The sequence below is a fragment of the Agelaius tricolor genome, unplaced genomic scaffold, assembly GCF_023055355.1.
Source record: "Agelaius tricolor isolate 1412-34295 unplaced genomic scaffold, bAgeTri1.0.p SCAF_8, whole genome shotgun sequence".
Classification (NCBI taxonomy): Eukaryota; Metazoa; Chordata; class Aves; order Passeriformes; family Icteridae; genus Agelaius; species Agelaius tricolor.
In genome coordinates, this window is record NW_027269268.1 from 26,055,531 (window position 1) to 26,076,551 (window position 21,021).

Consider the following 21,021-nt stretch of genomic DNA (forward strand, 5'->3'; position numbering starts at 1 on the left):
CACTCTTGTCCATTTACTGCCTTGTCCTATCACTACACACCCATGTTGAAAGGCCTTCACCAGCTTTCTTGTGGGCACTCCCTAAGTGTTGGAAGTATGCTATGATAACTCTGAATGCATTCATTATATGCAAATAATCATTTTTTTGTTTACTTCAAGAGTTATTTATGCTCTCTGCATTTACTTCTCACTTTAGATATTTAATGCTTTTTGATTATGGCATGGAAGTGGTCCTTTAAGCCATATTGATTTTCCTCACTGACTGGATGACTGAAACATGTAAATTGAATCTTCTAACCTTTAAACAAAACAGAAGCTTTTAAAATTAAAAAAAAAGACAAAAACCCCTAGACAAGTGACACAAATTTAGATTATTCTGAGGTTTTTTGCCATTGCTGTGATACAAAAACAAAACACAGGTGATCTGCATTAACATAAATAAGTAAAAGCCAGAGTAAACCCTGTTTTCTGGAATACTTATTAGTTTTAATAAAACCACACCCTATGTCTCATAAAGAGTTACCTGTCTAGTAATAAGCACTCTTACATTCCTGAGACACACAAGAGATGTGTATTTTGGTATACCATGCATGTAGAATTTATTAACATCATTTGGGATTCCAGAAAGCTAATTTCAAAAGCAGCAGGATGAATATTCAAGATTTAAAAAGTACAATCCATGCTCCTTGCACTTTGGATTGCATCCCAATTCCTGTTAAGACTGAGCATCTAAATGACAGGAAAACTTGACCCTGCCAGAGGACCTCAAATATTTCACTATTCTTTACAATTCTACAGAAGTGTGAATGATACCTTCTAACTTTCTCATGTTTAAAATAGTATACAAAATACACTTTCAAAGGAGTATTTTTAATAAAACCAGAGGAGAAAAACCTATTGAGTCTTCTACACTACACTTACATCTACCTACCCTTTATAACTTCTTTTGATATCATATAAACTAGTAGTCCTGTAATTTCAACATTTCTTTCTGTAGATAGAAAGTAATTTCAACTTTCATATATATTTTTGTTTGGATAGTCAGCCCCAGTGAATTTAGAATGATTAATTCCTACCAAGATTCTTTTTAAAGGCATCATTAAATCCATAATGTAAAATCAAACCCACATAATATAATTGTTGGAGGGACTGGATTGAAGGCAGCATCCTGTCAGAAGTTATAAAAAAGGTTGAGTGTGAGAGTAAAATAGGAAAGTAATAGAGAAAAAAGGACTGAAATGGGAAAATGAACATTATTATTACTGCAAGATCTGAAGAGTACTGTGAGGTTTAGAAGGTTTCTATGACCTGTTAAATCTTTTCAATAAAAAGAAAGTGAGCAGGGCATACTTGTTAACCTGTGAGCTACGCATATTATTGTGGTGCAGAAGTGTGAAACAACAAGAAATGAAATTTGTCTGTATTATTCTTTCAGGTTCCACTGAGGAACAAAGAGCCACAGAGAGAATACAGAGCATGGTAAAGATGGTTTACAGCAGTATATTACAGTTACAGATCATGCCACTGTCATTTAAACTGAAAGTATTCAAAGTCTACATTTTAAAATGCTACATTGCCTGTAAAATACACGAGTTGCCTTTTCTGCAGAAAGCAGAGATACTTTTCACTTTTTCGTAATACATAGCTCTGGCCTCACACAGGTTAATTACTACTTCTGAGGCCAGATAGCAAACACTTCTTTTAAAATATTACTGTAATCTTTTCTGCTTGCCATAGAGCTTATCCATCAGCTGAAAAGCTGCTTTATTTTTTAAGGAACTCTTTCAACCCATGTTGAAGTCAAAAGTCAGACTGGCAATGGGAACTAGCTTAGGATCTTAATAACATTTTAACCCTTGGCACCATCACAGCTGATGATGTGCTTCAAGGGTCTAGACTTAACACTGATTTCATTTTCCTCTCCTTTGAAAAAAGTGAGCAGATAAAAGGTATCTTCTGACATGTTTGCCTACAGTGTTAGGACTATTGCTGACAGTTTCATTCTTGAAGCACAATAGAATGTCTTGAGTGCAGAAATAAAGCCTACCTGTGCATGACTTATTCAGAGCGAGCCTGAGGCTAAGGAGCAAACTTCTACAAGCACCAAGAAATGGCTCTAATCCTTCTAACATCCATCTTCCAAAATAAAGACAGTCTGCTAAAACCTTGCCTCTGGGAACATGTGCTTTCAGAAATGCATACATTAAAAAACCAGGCCCCTGTCAAAACAAATCCCTACTCTAAAAATGAGGCTGTCCAAACTATCACATTATCTAGGTAAAGACAGGAAAGAATGTGGAATTAGTAGAAAGCATCAGATTCTTCATTCATTACACCTAAATTACACTTACCTTCTTGAAAGGTAGAAGTTTGGAAGTAGAAGGGAGGAGCAGAATAAGCAGTTGGGGAACAGAGGACAATGGGAAATAGAGATAAGAGTGCTGTGCCTTGTTTGGGAGGCATGGGATGAGTAGGTGTGAAGGGTGGGAGGAAAGATCCAAAGAGCCGAAAAAGACTGGGATAAGTGGTGACAGAGATGGGCAAAAGGGGTGAAAAATTATTTGTATGGTAAATTAGATCTGCCCTCATAAGCCCAAGATAAGCATTGCCCAATTACACTGCCTCCCCTTACATGATGCTCTGAGACTTTCCTTCAGGTAGTGAAAGATGTCCATGAGTTCACTTCAAAAATATCACCCCAATGCACTGTTGAATCCTGAAGTGGTACCTTTATGGTAAGTGACTAATAAGCATAACAGCCTCTAATGAAAGAAAATTAACAGTGAATAAATAGTGCATCACAAAGCTATTGTAGAACTCTACAGCTGAGGAGTTATGCAGTATCATTAAGGGTTTCTTTAGATGAATGCAATGTGACTTTGGAATAGGGTTGCTGTGAAAATATTAAAAGGCAAATTATCTGAGACAAGTATTGGGTGATTTTCATTTCAGAAAAAAAATTGCACTGTGTGTACAACACACAGGCTATTGCTAAACTGTTTATAACAAGAGGAAAATGGATAAAGTAACTGAAAATATCTGGAAAGAACAATAAATCATAACTGAACTTCAAGTACTTTAAATCTGCAAAAGCTGCAAGCTCTCAAATTCCCTTAACTTCTTAGTTAAGTGATACCACAGCCAAATGTTTCATCAATCTGCAAGTGTTTCATTTATTGCCTTTATCATAGAAGTCTGCCTTTCCTTTGTACATCAAACCACTGGAGGGGAAAGGTCTGGGACATAGTAAGACATAATGAAATTATTCAGAGATGATGAAATCATACAGAAAATTTTTGTAGAAATGCTCTGAGAGTGATTAAAAATCTACCAAAGAACCAGTCCAAATTAAACAGTCCTCAGACTAGAAATTTGAACAGCTTGTGAAGAACAAGAAAGTAAAGCTTAAAATCCTTATCAATATCACAATTAACAAACCAGCTATAATGTTTTTTCCTCTTTGCAATTAAGTTGCTGCATAAAGGGTTGATGCATGCTGTGTAGAGAATGCCTTATAGTATGATTTTTGGAAGATGTTTAATTTTCACTCATAAGAATGTAACTTCTACACACAAAGAGAGAGCCATTTATTTCTTGAATGAAGAGACATTTCTTCAAAAATGGAAATCACTTTAATATCATTTACGCATTTTCTTCTTCCAAAATATAAGCTGAAAAACTGTTGCATAGACTAAATGTGTAAATATAAAATAGTTAAAAAGGCTATTTCACACCCATCCTATCAGCCTGAAATAGTATGATTATCTTACTGCTGCTTCCTGTAAACAAAGAAAAAGTAAAGTCATTCTTTTCTCCCAATTAAAAGCTCTATGGGAGGAATGAAAGACTTGGGAGTGAGAGAAGAGTTTTTGAATATTTTTCTATTAATTATAATTAAATAAAACAAGTTTTCTTAACTGAGATCGATTCAAAGATGAAAAAAAGTGCTGCACAAATTATTAGTACTACCATCTAATTCTGAAGTGTCATTTCTACACACTACCTAAAATACTCCATGCAATGCAGTAGGACGTATCACAGAATTGGAGAAGTTTCCTCTAACTGCAAGCTGAATAAGCCTAGCACTGAGGCTCATGAGCTTAGCTTAATACAGCAATACATTTGCATAATTGTCCAAAGACTGTCCAAATTTATTAAGACACTGGTCTTCCATTCACTGGAAGAGGATACCAAAAGCACATATATCCAGACACTAAAACAGAATATATGTAAAACAGCAGGAACACAATATCTGTATGTCAATAACAATAGGCAGGATCTTGCCTCAAAAAATGCAAGTATACATGTCATAGAATCACAGAATCATCTAGGTAGGAAAAGACCCTTAAGATCAACAAGTCCAGCCAGTAATCCAGGACCACCAAGTCCAACACCAAACCATGTTGGCTAAGTGCCATTTAAGTACCTCAAGAGATGGTGACTCAACCACTTCTCTGCGCAGCCTGCTCCAGTGCTTTGAAAAGGTTTCAGTGAAGGAATTGTTTCTAATATCCAATCTAAACCCTCTCTGGCTCAGCTTAAGGCTATTTCCCCTTATCCTATCACTTGTTACCTGGGAAAAGAAACCAACAATCACTTCACAACAACCACATTTCAGGCAGTTGTAGAGAGTGGTAAGGTCCCCTCTGAGACTCCTTTTCTCCAGGCCAAACAACCCTAGTTACCTGAGCCACTCCTCACATGATTTGTGGTCTGGATGCTAAGCACCATATACCACTTCAATACAGACAGCCTGAGGGACGGGAAAAGAGAAGCAAGTGGTGAATGAGGAAGAATCAATTATTAATAAATAAAAGCTAATGAGAATATAAAGAAACCTAAGGTAAGCAGGGACAGGTCCTTATGCAAAAGAGGAGTCATAGAAACAGAAGAAATCAGAGACCAAAAGTACTTTCTGATATGCAATATTGAATTGCTTAGGGCAATAATCTAAATGTGCATTATTAACATTTTTTTTTTCTCATATACCTTCTATTGTAGACAACTATTAGTATTTTCAATTTCTAAATAAGAACTAGGATGGTAATGAGCCTGATCCAAATCTTACTGAAGTAAGTAAAGCTCTCTGTCAAGATGGAGGTAATCTACGTAATTTGTAGGTTGCTGACACTCTCAACTGGGCCTCCAGATTGAGAAGAAGTAGTTGCCTCTCTAAATATCATAGGTGTAATATTTATAGTTACAAAGCAGGAATTTATCAGGCCTTATTTCAGATAAAATAGTGTCTGTGCAACAGACTGTGGTCAGGCCATCGCATCTCTTAATAACAGATCCATGAAGACCTAATAGACTTAGCCTATTTTTGAACATACAACTCTGAAATGAAAAAAAAAAAAAAAAAACCCAACAACAAAATCATTGGTTTTCCATTTAATCCCAATACAGTCGGTTTAAGCAGAAAAATTATTAAAGCAGCAATTCAAGATCTCTGATCTATTAACAGCTGTTCTATTACATCTTAGCCAATACATTTCCATCATTAAACCACAAAAAGTTTATCCCTGAATTTCCTTCAGACAGCGGTCTGAAGGAAACACGTAACACAGCATGTTCAGATTATATTCTTACACACCAATATGACTGGGGCAGTTTACCCGAGACCTATATAAGTAATCTGAAATGCAGGGCATGACAAGAAACAACCTACAGAGTGTAGTCAGAAAAAACCAAGATCATCAGTAGCAGTGAGTTCCTGTCAGTCATTCTTGTCTACAGTTCCTGCAGGAGAGAGAATATTTGCTCAGATTGGCGCATTTATTTGCCTGCTGTGCTTGTTTTGATATCCACCTGGCAGTGTGCGCGGAATGAGTGGCACAGGCAGATGCTGAGGAGCGCTGGGATGAGATGAGGGCTGCCTGTATTTCCATTTTAAATGGCCTGCCTGCCGAGTGCTCTGATTTTTCCTTCCTCCCGTCCCTGTCACGCTTCATTGAGCGGCGCTCTCCGCAGCGCCGTGCTGCCGGGAGCCAGCTCATTCCCTTGTTCTGGAGACAGTTCTGGCTGCCTCCTCCTCCTCCTCCTGCGGCAGCAAACCCGGCGCTGTGCCACTCTGTGTGCCAGGCAGGACGGGCCCGCAGCGCCGGGCCAGGCACCGCGCCCGGGCCGGGCCGCTGCTGGCTCCTTGCAGCCGCCCTGGGGCTCAGGAGAGAAATCCTTTGTTCCTTGCCGTGCCATCGACAACGCCTCTGAGGCAAGCGAATGGTCCTAATAGAGCCAGCCTGCAATTCCCACCAGGGTTTTGACAGCAGGCCAGCGGGAACAAAACACCACCTGCAGCTAAAGCAAAGGAGTTTTCTCTCTTTACATTTATAATTTATATAACTACAGATAAATTGAACAGCATGATCAAACTGGTAATAGAAAACCTGATCGTTTAGATACACAGTAACAACTTTTTTTTTTTTTTTCCAGTTTAACATTCAGTAGTTGGATTAGCTTTTCCAAAATATAACCAGAGCTCTGAAATGAGAGAAGAGTTCTCAAATGATGCCTCTTTGGAGCACAGTCATTCCTGGATGAACATTCACAAACATTTCATCTAACTTCTTGCATAAAATAAACCTGATTCTACACTGTACTGTGTAAATAGTCAGTTTTCCTGGTCGTGTGTGCCTTAATCTTTTGAACTATGAGAACTAAGTTGGTTCAAATCAGATGGACATTTGTCAAAGAGTGGACAGGAGCAGTGAGGTAGTGATTTCTGAATCACCCTCTCTTCCCAAACATAATGTCAATAATTAGGAATAAATTCAGTGGTTATATGCAACTTTGGAATCCTTTTCATTGCAAACTAAAAAGTATTACAGTGCATTTTGAAGAGTAAATTTATCATTCTTTGAAATTCTTTGGATGCTTTTTTCCCCAGTAGTGGGAGAATAAATGATTAAGGTTTTCCTTTCCTTTCCTTTTTCCTTTCCTTTCCTTTCCCCTGAAAAATTAGAGAATACAAAATCAGCAAGGGAAGTTTCCTCAATTTTCTCTCCGTTATTAACCTTTTTCTGTTTTGAAATATGAACATCTCAATGCTTGCACACAGAGTTGTGTGCTGTGTAAAGGTGGATTTATATCTAATATATCTTTGTTATATATTTTGGTTTAATTAATGTTATTTTTCTTGTATGCAGAAAATGCATATATATGCAGAAAGAGTTTCTATAGAATCAGGCAGGCAGATAAGATGCATGGTTTGATAAACTGACTTTTAGAATGTAGTCTCAGTTTTCCTTGAGATTAAACACTAGAGCAAAGTTGCTGGTGCAAGGCCAGGTGGAGGAAGCAGAGCTCTTGTGACCTTTCCTTGTTGGACCAGGTTTCTGGAGGGTTTAGGGTATTGAACAGCTATTTCAGTAAAGAAACTACCTTAAAAAACCCGCTTTGGCTTCTTCATTTGCCTTCCTTTGACACAGTTTTCCAGGCCCCTACCTGAGAATAAGGTTTCCAGAAAAATGTAATGGAATCATAGAAAGGTTTTGGTTTGAAGGGACCTTAAAGATCTTCTAGTTCTTGCTCCACTCCTGTGAGCTGAGATCCCTTCTATTAGACCATGTTAATCAAAGCCCCATCCAACCTGGCCTTAAACATTTCCAAGGATGGGGTAACAATAATTTCTCTGTTTCAATGCCTCATTACCTTCATAGTAAAGAATTTCCTCCTAATATCTGGTCTAAAAATCTATCCCCTTTCAGTTTTCCAGCAATTACCCTTGTCCTATCACTGCATGGCCTTGTAAAAAGTTCTTCTCCAATATCAATGCCATTATCACATTGTAATTTATAGTTATTAGTTCTGGTTTTTTGAATGATAAACAGCATCACAAAACCTGGTGATTCCTACACCAACAAGGAATCTGTACTTTCTCTCTGTGGTCAGCTTTGTAACATCTTCATGCTAATAATCGGTAAGAAAAGCACCACTGGAAAAACATTTTGAATAAGCAGTGATCACTAATTTGTATTTTCCTAATAAGGAGCTAAAAAGTGCCCACTGCACTAGAACATTGCTCAGATATGAGTCAAACATATGAACAGAAGATGCTACAGAAAATGCTACAAAATAAATTCTAAAAAAGCAACAGGTTTAAACACTTTAACAATAACTCAACCAGCCCTTATACAGTCTCCATGCTTATAGTCCTCCTTAATTCCTTTGCTGCAGCCATGTATATTTATGCAACAACACGGTTTTTCAGAGGAAGTTGATTTAAATGGGAGGAAAAGTGGAATGCAATGAAAAGATACAGGTACTTCATTCAGGCTCATGGTGTTGATAAAAAATTCAGAGATACTGCTTGATACAGTGCCATGAATATCCACTGTAATGGCTCTGCATAATTATGGTCCCCTCAATAAATATGAGATTCACTATAACATTTACACCATAAAGAATGTCTTAGCCCTTGCCTTTCAGTAGTTTATGAGCACCACCCTTTAAGATCAAATAGCAGTTACTGACTCTGGGTGGATTAAAGCTTAAGTGCTTTTTTCAATATGAATGACAAAAAACTTTTTTTTTTCCTTTTACATTGAAATGTAAAAATGCTAGTAAAAGCATAAAGAGTATTAAAATAGAGCATTCCATGAATAACAGAATCACAGCATCACAAACAGGCAAGAAAATAATGCATTCATTTTCCACATTCTCTTATAAAATCTATAAAGTATACAGCCTTCAGGGAGTATTAGATATCATTTACAGTATGAAAAGCACGACTTTCAGATAAGGAAATTAATCAGCATGAGTCTTGTGGATCTGTTAACTACAGATAATAGTCATGAAAGTTTTTAGGACCCAAAATCAATAAACTCAAGTTGCTCTCCCTTTGCAGCCTCTCCTGACATTGTAAGACATACCAGGACTCTCTTGAATGATTACTTGGGTCATTGCAAAAAGTGACACTCCAATAAGCTGTTCAAATTGGAAAGTTTACATTTAAACTTTACTACCAATTTGAATCAATTGTAATTAATTTATATATTTAAAAACCCTACCTCTCTTGTGTTCACTCTGTAAACACAAAACAACCACCTCTGTGAACTTCTAGTGTCTATTCAATCAAATACCCTTAATTCAATCAAATATCTATTTACCTATCTTTCTGTCTGTCTATCCCCATTAGCCCTAACAATAGAATATCAGTTTTACTGGCCAGCTTTCAGACACTGATACAATTGCCAGGTATGTGCTGGCCTTCCTTGCCCATTTAAGCTGGGGCAGGTGATCCCACAGCCAAGAGGATCTCTGTGTGTGCAGACTGCAGAGGTCCTCACGTCCTTGTCACCAGGATGCTCATGTCACTTAGATCCTCTGGCTCTGGAAAGCACTGCTGACAGCCCAGAAAGTGAAAACAGGATACCAGAGCTTTTATCATCTCTGCTCCAGGGCCAGATCCAAGCAGCTTCAACCTGTGAGATCACATTTTCCAGCAGCTCTGGCCATAGCACTAGCACAAAGCAAGTTCTTGCACTTTAACATCTGAATATCAAACCAATAATTCAGGCTTTGGGCTCATGCACTTAATTCAGAGTGATCTTGCTCATTTTTATTCCCCAGATGATTCACTTTTCACACAGATGTACTGTCCTGTCACTTCAGTGGCCTAAAATTATTTATAATCTTGAAAACTGGAGTTATAAAATACAGTCATTCACCCTAAAGGAATAAAATCATAGCATTTTAAGCAAGAAAGAGATCCATTCCCCCCATTTGGAGTCTCTTTCACACATCATGTTTCACATTGGGCCTTGGCAGGATGAGATATGCCTGTGCTGCTGGAGATGCTGTCTTTCAGATAATGAGACATAAAGCCAAAACTGTCACTTACATCACTAAAATACCTCATAGCACTTCTTTAGATGCGTTTCCAGGACATAGAAAGAATTATACCATGAAAAAGAAGAACCCAATAAATACTCCTCTAAACTATAAAATTATTCTTAGTAGTCTGCAGTAGTGGAAAACTACAAAGATCATATAGCCAGTAACTTGGATAGCTCGAAGATAAGACTCTGAAATAAAAATAAGTAAGCAAAAGAGCTTTGATTTTCAGCGGCTTCCACAGTAAAAACAGTGAAAAGGATTTAGTGTAAATTTCATTAATTTCTCAAAGGGAAATTGAATTAGCCAAACAGAACCCTCAGTAGACTCTGACTTTAAAACTAACTAAAGACTCATAATGAGCTCTAGTGGGAGGTATGATGAAGTCAGCTGTTGAGGTAAGCAGATGAAATACTAATTTAATAAAATATTTTTTTCCAGAAGTAACAAACCACAAGTCAGAGAGATGCCCACCAAATGGTACAGTCATTGAAAAGTACAGAGAAATATTATTGCGCATCATTTTTGTCCCTTACGTTTCTGAATTTACATTAGCAGGTTTATTGATATGAGACAGGGGTGCCTACAACTGCCAGAAAGTTGTCATCAGTCCATGAAGTCTGGAATTAAGTGGTCCAGCTATACATTTTTTCTCAACACTGTATAGTCTTCCATGACACAGGTTTTCTGGAGTAATTGCCTGTGGATACCAGAGTCTGTTGGAAGGAGTAGGTCTCTCTTTGCTTAAGGAGTCCCTATCATGGGACAAGACTGGACTGTTGCTCCAGATAGCAAAGAGGTCACTTCACAGTAATAGTAATGTGACACAGACAAAAATAAGCATGAACAACAGATTACCACAGAAGAACAGCATCCTATATAGCATCACAAATTGTATTGAGAAAATAGTACTGTCTCTGTTGTAAAAAAATGCTCATGCTCCCATTTTCTCCAGTTTTTACATTTGTTAATAAATTCAGGTTATGGTGATATGTTAATCTGGTGTCTCCTATTTATTTTCCTTGGCTTATAATAGCAGCAAATATCTATTTCAGTCAAAAAAAATATACTAAGTACTTAACTCTGTGATAGTACAAAGTCTAAAAAAAATTTAATCACACAAACAAGTTGAGCATTGAATTTATACAAAGTGATGAATACAAATATTTCTAAATATTCTTTTAGATGCATGAAGAGCCTGACAGGTTTCTCTGAACAATTTGTGATGCTAGTAGAAATGCATTCTTGACAAGACTGTAAAATGACATAAACCTGTAACTACATATTGCAGTGACTACCACCATAAAATCATCACTTAGTGTGAAACAGAAAGATTTCACAGATTTTTTACAAGGTTACATCAAAATGCAACTGCTGAATACCAGGTCTACTAGCTACAGTTTTCCTTCTGTTATATTTATGATAGCAAATTCTGATAAAAAATGTTGGGATTTGTTGTAAACTGTGTAAGCTAAGGGAAATGAGTATGAAGTCTTTAATGAGAAGATCTGAACATCTGCTGACTTAACACATGAAAGACACACGTAGCATTCTCTCGATTTTCTAGAAAATCCACACTTGGAAGCAGTAGTTCACAGAACATTTGCTGTGCTCCTATGCCAGACAGGGAGCCAACAGAACAGAGGAGTTTCTTCTGAAGTTACATTTTAATTCCTAGATACTCATGAGAAAATCTAGAACATTTTTCCTCAGTGGAAAACTATTATTATTTCTAATGTCTACTGGCTTTTTGTGAAACCATTAAGTCCTTTCCTGAACATCCAATGCACTTCTCTCACTTGGGAGAACTTCAGGGTCAGAAAAATAAAGTAACTTTATATAAAATAATTTTCTGACAGAAGGCTTCATCTTAGAAAATGGATTCCATGATGGCTTCTTTGACGAGCATTTAATAAAAGCAACTGTACAGTAAGGTCACATACAATATTGACCATCCCACCTGTATGAAAAGTACAGACACACAAGCACAAGTGTACTTAGCAAGACTTCTGGAAACATATAACCCAAAAGCTACTGTGGAAAGCGTGCAGGATTCATATTTAGATTTGCAGATATTTCTCAGATCATTAACAGTGCATTCAGTCATCAAGGCTTGGGCGCATATTTTCAAATTACCAGAAATTTATTTTTGATACCACATAAAGCCACTTCCTCAGCTAGCATAAATTATTACAGCTCATTTAAAGTCACGAATGCATGACAGTCTGGATATGTGCAGTGTACCTGCTGTACTATGTACATGCCATAACCACCACAGGTACCAAGCACACTTCCTTGCTTTATCAGGTCTTCTTTGAATGCACTATAATGTTTTTAATTGGATATTCTACAAGGGCTGTGGCAGCTAAACAGTGCTCTGTTGTGTGAGGATGCTCTTTACTTCACTATTCACAGAGTCACTGAATTTATATCTAAGTGCACACCCTGTGGCTATTATTGGATGTGGCTATTACTTCTAGACGTTTTTACAGTGAAGAATCCTCATGCAAAAAAAAGGCCAAGGCACATGAAAGGTCTACCTGAGAGGAATGATGGAGACATCAGTAGATATTACTAGTGGGATGGACTGGGGTCATGAGCACGCCGATTATGTGCAGATGCTGTGGCATAATCTTTAGCATATCTAAGTCTCTTCTGTCCATGGTGTTCACTGAAGATGTGTTGCAGCTGGTGCACAGGGAACTAGAGATCATCTGTGTGTCACTGATTCTTGCTGAGAGACTTAGCTATTTTAGCTCACAAATGGAGACACTGATGATCTGGGAAATGGGATGAAGACTGAACATAAAATTAGCATCACAGTGACAAAGGAACATATTCAGAATATTTCAGAAGTCACTGAAGCTGCTAATTTGTGGTACGAGATCTCCTTTTGCTATTCTACTGGAACAAATACAGGATGAATATTTGTAAATTCATATTTTGGTGGACAAAACCAGCTCCTTTGTGACCGTCGTAGGAGACGACCACGTTGGGTGCCACCTGCAAGAATCCGTGTGTCTCCGGGCTGTTGTATGGGTCCAATCCGGTTAGCTCGAACCCTGGCCCACACAGTCTTACATGGACAAAAATAAAAGACGAGAAGCGCTCTTCTCCACGTGGGGACAAGTGTCCTGTTTATTGGCTTGGGACACAACGCTTCTGGCTGCGGCAACCACCCAAGTAGAAAAGAGGGCGTGGTACCCTCGCAGTGGGGTTTTATATCCCAGGGATGGGGGCGGGGAAAGAGGACCGTGGCCAATGGGATACCACTGGGGAGGGGCGAGGGGAGGCGTAACCAGGGGCCAAACCACCAGGGTGTATAACAGGGGGTGCATGGGGGAGAGACCATGTAATGGGAGAGGGGGAATAACAATCTCTGTGACATAACATACTCAATACAAATTTCCCATCACCCAGTGCTAACAACAACTAATAAACTATTTAGTGCAATACAACAATATTTGATTGGGAAGAGAGAAGTATGAGCTGTCAGATTAGTATTTATGCATTGTGGTGGATAGCTAAAGGTGAAATATGTATATGACAGTGTTATCATTTCTTTGTTCCTCATGAAAGTGCATTTTATCCATATACAGTACACCCCTGCTATTTATTATATTTGCAGACAGTTCTTTATTTCATGCCCTCTCACTGCCTCCATCTCCAACATCATTGCTACATATTTCTGAAATATGTAGCAATATTTCTGAAAATCTATGCAAACAGCGTCCAATTAATATGTATGGTTTTCTACTGAAGGTGAGTAATTCTACTGAAAGTTTGAAAGAATGTAGAAAATTTAAAGCAAAGACTTTATACCCTGTTACCTACTGACAAAGTTCAGGCACAACCTTTTCTGTGCATCAATCTTCATCCTTTAGAAGACCCACCAAAGTCAATTAGGACTATATATACGAGTCCTAAAGTGAGATGTGATCAATCCAAGGGAAAAAGTGGGAAAAGGAACACATTTCTGAAGCTTGCTCCATCACCAATCTCACTGGAAATGATTGTCAAATCTGACAAAACTGGGGGAGACATTTTTACCATGGGAACAGGCAGAGCATGACAGATGGCAAGGTATGAGAGTCTTTTAGTGAGAGACTGTGTCTGAGTACTGACAGATTCCATGACTGAATGTGTTGTGAAGAACAGCCAGCTTCAGCAGTCAGCTTGAGGGAACTGCACTGTGTTTTGCCTGCTAAAAGAGTCTATGTGGTTTTTTTTGTTTGGTTGGGTTTTTTTTGGTTTTGTGCACATCTCAACCAAATCAAAGATATTAAGTAGTATATGGGATAAGCAGGAATATTCTGAACAGCTGATCCACCATGGAAAATTCTGGGTCTGCAAAGTATTTAACCACTTGAGAAAAATTATTATGCTTCCCAGGACAGTCCTTTAAGTGATGAAAAACACTCATCAGCATCAATAAGCTGCAACTATTTAGCACTAGTGAGCAGATGAATTTTTTAACTTGAAAATTAATAACTTGTTTTTGAATTCTTATCAGTTAACAACACAGACCCTCACAACATGAAGGAATTATTACAATGCCAAAAACTTCACTGTAATCACCACCAAGTATCATTAATCTGCTAAATTTTCAGAATGTAAAAAGATCAGTAATTGTGTTTAAAATGTTTTAGCTATATGAGTAGCAAGTGACCTCTAGGTCACACCTTCCCTTTCAGAGGATGGCCAGAGAGATTATGAACTCTGCTTTACAACAGAGTTGCCCTTTAATCAGACAACTCTCAACTTCCAAATAAAGCAGCTTTTGTCAATTATGATTACACTTGCATCTTTGTCCCTGCAGTGAAGGAATCATCCCATGCTGTGTCATCACCAAGCCTTCATGGAAGTAACTGGAGATAGATTCAGAGAAATATATACCCACTGTCCTCAGGGCCCCTGCTCAGAACTCATCACCACCAGGAAATTTATGTTCAGGGGAAGGATGGACACAAAGTGTGCCTTATGAATTATAAATCCATAGTTCACTACAGTCTTAACTTGGTCTCTCAAAGCATCTGCTCAATAGAAAGGTAAAGGATCAACTGTAAATGTAAACGTTGTAACAAGCCACAGTTACAGTCATGTACAGTCTTGAATGAAATTGTTAGTGAGTGTGGCAACAATTTAGCCATGTTTATCACTTGACCTCATCTTCTAAGGTATGTAAATAAAATATGCCTCAATTTATATAAAATTTGAGCAATCTGATTAGCTGCATGTCCTTTTCCTATTTTTAGTTTGCATTCTGTGATTAAATGTTGCTGCCCTTCTAACAAAAATGCCTCTTCTATTAAGCTCAAAATTGCCATCATTTCTCCCCACATTTCTGTTTTGTCAGAATTCACAGTATATTTCAGAGGAATTTTGACTAAACAGAGCCTCTGGGCCATGTAAAAATTTACAGAAATTTGGCCATATTCCATATCTCTTTGTATAAACACTTTGTATGCACCTCTCCCTCTCAAAATAGCATACATTGAAAAAAACAGAGTAAGAGACACCCAGTGAATTGCTAGTAAAAGAAAATACATCATCAGAGCAGTGGAATTAATTGTTCCTAGTTTGTTTCAGAAAACTTATAAAAGTTGTCCACACACATATACTTGGAATTGCCAACACTATTCCACAATAACACAGTCACACAGCAGTGTCAGAACAGTCCAAATGCTGCATGTCTTCACAGGCCTCACCATTTTTCTCTACTCCTACTTTTTTTTTTTTTTTTTCCCCCTTACAAGAGAAGAGTCTGGTACTAATACAGGAAGTCAGAACAGCACTAATTCTACACACATCCTTCACGGTTTTTTCTCCTATGGTTGTCCACGCTAAGTGCTCACAAGCTATGCTATTTAACAGTCCAACAGTTTGCTTTAGTTTGCTAATCCTTATTATCTTCCACAATATGCCTACAGGATCCCATTACACACACCTTCCAGAGAGCATCCCAAACTAAGCCAGCAGGCTGAGATTCTAATGCCTGCACTGTAGCATTACAGTAACCATCTACAGAAAGTATTAGAATACAGATCAACACTGGATCATACAGAAATCTTACCTTGTGATCAACAGGACAATGTAACGTGTAGAGATCAGAAGGCTTTTAAGCATATCATCTTCATTAGATATTTTTACCTGTTAAGAGAGCAAAACAATTTAGGTTTAGAATCTAATCTTCAAATATAAATGATTTCAGAGGTAAAAGGAAAAAAAACTGTAGTTAAGTATGACATAGAAGAAAAACAGAGGATTTTATCAATCAAAGGTAAACCACTTAAGTCATACAAATTCTGAATTAGTGGGTCACTTAGTGGTATCCCAGCAAAAAAAGCCTGGAGTTACCCTTCCTCATCAGCAAAATGACTCCAGCATCACACTTGATGTAAGGACAAAATACGGTCAAAAGTAGTTATGGGCTCTTGATCTGCCTCATTTTGGTCCAGATCACAAAGGAGAAAGAAAATCAGCAGGGGAGGTGCTCTTCCTCATAAATGGAAAGACATAGAGAGGGCTGCAGGAAAAGAGAAAGAAAGAGAGTTACTGGGTCCATCCACTTACTGTGGTCAGGATGTAAAGACAGAAAGTTTTCTGCTTCCCACAGAGCAGTCATGAGCTGTTTGCAGGGTGTGTCAGGTGGGTCAGTCAGCCTTTCTTTTTTCATCCTGGAAGCACAAGCTACTTTGCCTACCTGTGGGCTTTTAAGATGCATCATTTGTCATTCTGAATCGTGGCACATGCCTGGACACTGGTAATAATTAGCTTGTTAACCTAAACCTTCTCACAGTGAAAGGAGGTAGGAAGAAAGGAGGGAAGAAAACCACCCGAAAACAACAATAAAACACCCCAGCTACAGCTTAGCAAATGTGCTGCAGTTTAGTCATTAAGCATGAATAGCGAAGGTATATTACAAGTCATTACTCATTAGTAGGAATGAATATGTTATTTGGGTTTATTTGCCAAGTAAACTGAGGGGTAATTGTCAGAGGACAGATGAATAAAGCATCTAAGCTCAGAGAAGAACTTGCTGAAGAGGGTAAATGTCAGTGATGCTGCTGTTCCGAGCACATCTGCTATTGAGCGCTTCGTGTTTGGCCTGAGGGCCCGCTTTTGTTTTCTCAGGCTCCCTAAAGCTCAGGCTGAGGTGGGCAGGGATCCAGGGCACGCCTGAAGCACAGGAACTGTCAGATGCAATACGCTCAGCTGTCAGCTCTCTCCCAGGGAAATTCACGCAGGGTTGAGCCGCGGCTGACTGTGCCGTGGCACTGAGCTGTGCTGAGCTGGATCCCGCAGCAGGGGCTGACACAGGTGGGAAGGGAGGGACAGCCAACACTGCCTGCGACAGCCGCACTCCGGGGGAGTGATTGCCCCACGCTTTTCTACAGCCCCGCTCAGTGCATCAGATTCACAAAAGCTGTGACAACTCACACTGTCCTCTGCTGGGCCCAGGGATAATGGAGCGCCAAAGGAAGCTGAAACTTGAACTTCCCAAGGAAGAATAGTGAGGCACAAATGAGAATCTAGGTATTAAAGGTACACAGAACTTGTTTCCTGGGAGGTAAGAGGCAGTTCTGCCTTGCTTTAGAGACAGGCCCCACTGTCTCTTAAAGGTAGAGTTTTTTAAGGTAGAGTTGTCTTGCAGGGCTAGGGGGGCTGAGTGGTGAAGAACAAGCTGACACACCAGAGGATCCACCTAGAAGCAACGTGCTAAATCCTGCAGAAGGGCACACAACAGGAGCAGAGAGAGCACAGAAGATTATCTGAGTCCTGAGAGAAGTCAGGGAGTGGCAGTGCTCCAAGCATCCCTTCTGCCTTCTTCACAGGAATGCTGCCTTGCAATGCCTGCCAGTGTTCTGCTCAGTGCAAGCCACCGTTTTGTCCTAGCTCTTAAGACTCTGGGCTTTTGAAGGAATGCATCTTTCAGCCTTTGCACCCGAAAGAAACAGGGCAGGAGACTTCTTCTCCTTTTAATGCCTTTATTAAAAGTGATCAGCTCAAGGTTGGGAGGTTCGACGGGTCCGCGGTCTCCATCGTCTCACCCAGGATGACTCGGAGGAGGAGGAATGTGCAGCTTTGTCCACTGGAGCAGAGCTGAAGGTCCCATCCACACGACAGTAGTGGGCGTGGCCCCTGCTTCCTGATGGCTCCAGCCAAGGTCTTGCCCTCAGCTGAAGTCTTCGCGCTTAGGGGAGGGGCAACAAAGGTTTTCAGCATCTCTGCAGGCTCGGTACTCTGTTGCTCACGTCCAGATATCACTCTAATTTCTTAATTCTGTATTGGCTCGTTGTTTTTGGGGTCTTTTTGGTAAGTTTGATGAGGTTCCTTCCCATGGCAAGCTGGTCTCGAAGCTATATTGCATTCTCTCTGATGCCCCCCCCCCCCCCCCCCCCCCGTCTGGAGAGAAGTACAATTTAGCCCCAGGCAGGGCCTTACCAATACAAAAGCAGCTATTAGCTACAACGACCAACGTGATTACAATAACAAACAGGTAGAACTTCACTTTAGCAGAAATCTGGTTTGATTGGTTTTGCAACTCTTTTTTTTTTTTTTTTTTTTCCACAAAAAAAAATTGGCAGATTTTTGTTTATAACAGCACCCAGGTCGAGTTCCCAAAACTATCAGCAGCAGGGAGAGGAATTGTGTCTCTCACCAATACTGATGTTCTGCATGCAGGGGAGGGCAAAGCTGGATCCCTACTCATGACTGGCAAGTAGCTCTACAGATCTGCCAAGCACTGTGCTCAGGTAGCACTCAGTTACAGAAGAATAGCTATTAAATTATATAATACTTCTTTATCAAAAGGCAGCAAAATTATTATTCTGAATACACAAAGAATTCATTGTAACATGTCACTTTCTATAGAGTCTTTTTTTTCCTTTTCTGCAACAGGAATGAAAATGAAGCAAAAATGCTAGTTTCATGTGCTTTTCTTAACAATACTTTATAATTAAAAAATGAATTTCAAATGGGATTTAATTTAATGCAATTGTTACAAATTGCACTGTAAATGCTTTAAAATTAAGTAATCACACCTAAATGTCACATGATTACTTACATTTCTCATCTACCAAATTTATACCACATTCCTTGAGTGTATATCCTCTTATACTAACATTGAAGTGCACATATTTACCTGGATTTCTAACTATTAACTTTTACTTACCTTCTGGTTTGAAATTATTAATTCAAGTAAAAACAAATATTTGACATTGGAATAATGATTTCAGAAACAAAAGTGCTATATTCAGAGTTTAAATACAGAACTTCAGAGAGGTGCTTCCATTCCTAATTGAAATATTGTTGTAAAATTGATATAAAAATAAGAGGAACAGAAATTCCTCTTTTTTTAATGTTTGGAAACCTATACTGGGAAGAGTGGAAGTGTACCACTGCATTTAAGAAAACACATCTCTTACTGGCAGTGGACATTCAGGTAAGCATAAAATAGACTTTGCAACTTAAAAGGAATGTAGACAATCACTGCAAGAGGAATCACAGCCATTACACATGCTGCTGTATAAATCATAGCACAATCACCCATGTCCTAAATGAATTTCTGAACATATAGACTCTTATTTTACAAGTAATCTATTGCATTTTGATATTGTATATGGTGGTTCATTTTGTACATAATTTCTAGCTCTCTGTGAAAACTAATCTGTGTTATGATTATCTGCGTTTCTTCTGTGTTATGAATGAGACTGCTACTTCTGTCAATACCCTCTCAAAACTATACAAGAGATCTTACTCATTTTTGAGTTTCATTCAAAACTTATCTTCACTGGAATATATGAGTACAAATAATGACAGAAAAAAAGAATTTTAAAAGGCCAACTGATACAAGAAAATTATTTAAAATTAACCATTCTGTCTGCTTTTATGTGGTGCTGTAATAGGAAATGGCAAGCTGTAAACCCTACCCTTGTGCACAGCATAGATTTGTCCCTCCTGCCACCAGACAAGCTATCAGGAGGAAGAAGGCAGAGAAGTTCTATTTCACTCATGTAGAACTTTGCTCATGAGTGAAAAAAACATCTGAATGCATGTCCAACACTAAATACAGGCATACATATGGGGTATGAGGCAGTAAAAAACATACTCTTAATTTTGATTCTCAGTTTAGTAGCCTCTATGACTCAAACCACTCAGAGGTTAGCATATACAAATGGCTAATTTGAAGAGTTCGGCTTTGAACTTTTGAGAATTTTTCTTGGTTTGGCTGGATATTCCAGGTAGAGAAGAAGAGCCATACACATCATTATAAAAGCAAACTTGCATTTTTAAAAATTTAAATAGTACCATTGCGACTCCTCACTGATTAAACTTAGCAGATTGATACCTCCTCACTTTGAATCCTGATCTATCACTCAGGCTTTATGTTGATGTCAAGAATGCTGAGGTAAGCTCAGCACTTTTATGCTTTTATCTTCAGAAAAACTTTTTATTTTATAATCCTCTGTAAAAAGACAGGTGCAGAAGCTACCATTTATATAATCTACCTTCTGAACAGATTTACTAAGACAGCAAAAATAAGCTTACTAATGTTCTACTTTTACAACTTCCATCAGAACATTATTGCATAACTTACAAAATGTAATGCTGAACAGCCTGCCAGAATCAAAAAGAAAACAAATCAATAGCAAGTAAATGAACTACCTCCTCATGCATGTATATACATGTAAATAAATGCATACTGTTTACACTACTCTAAAGATCAATGACAAATTTGGCCCACATGAATACTGGAATATGTATGTAATAACTACACTGTCAAAGGGAAATAATTGATCACATATATATAGACTAAAATCCAAGCACAGTAGTTTGAAATATTACAGAATCATAACAGCATCCTGAGGTGCACTCTGGCTTGCGTGTAAGTGAAATAAAATATCAAAAGTAATACTCTCAATGTACTAAATATAGCACTGTGGGACTGGACAACCTGGATCAATTTAATATATTAATGAATGCTCTAATAAGGCTAGCCTTTCAAAAAAAAAGGAAAAAAAATGTAAAATTTCTTAAAATGAAAATAAGTGTTAAATACTAATCCTATAAATCCCTAAGAATCATTATTGGTGGATTTAGACCAGGTCTGTAGATCAGGTTTACAAATTATCCTGGCATCCTTCCTTCCCCCCCTTCCCTCCCTAGTTAGTCTTGTCATTGTGA

At 38.4% G+C, this 21,021-nt stretch overlaps 1 long non-coding RNA gene across 1 annotated transcript in view; it reads right to left on the minus strand.

The window, feature by feature from the left end:
- Positions 1-15,985, minus strand: part of LOC139592621 (uncharacterized) — a 91,773-nt gene extending 75,788 nt beyond the window's left edge. Inside the window, exon 1 of the long non-coding RNA XR_011680064.1 lies at positions 15,908-15,985. This is a non-coding gene — a long non-coding RNA (uncharacterized lncRNA). The remainder of the gene's footprint in view (positions 1-15,907) is intronic.
- Between the last annotated feature and the right edge of the window lie 5,036 nt (positions 15,986-21,021).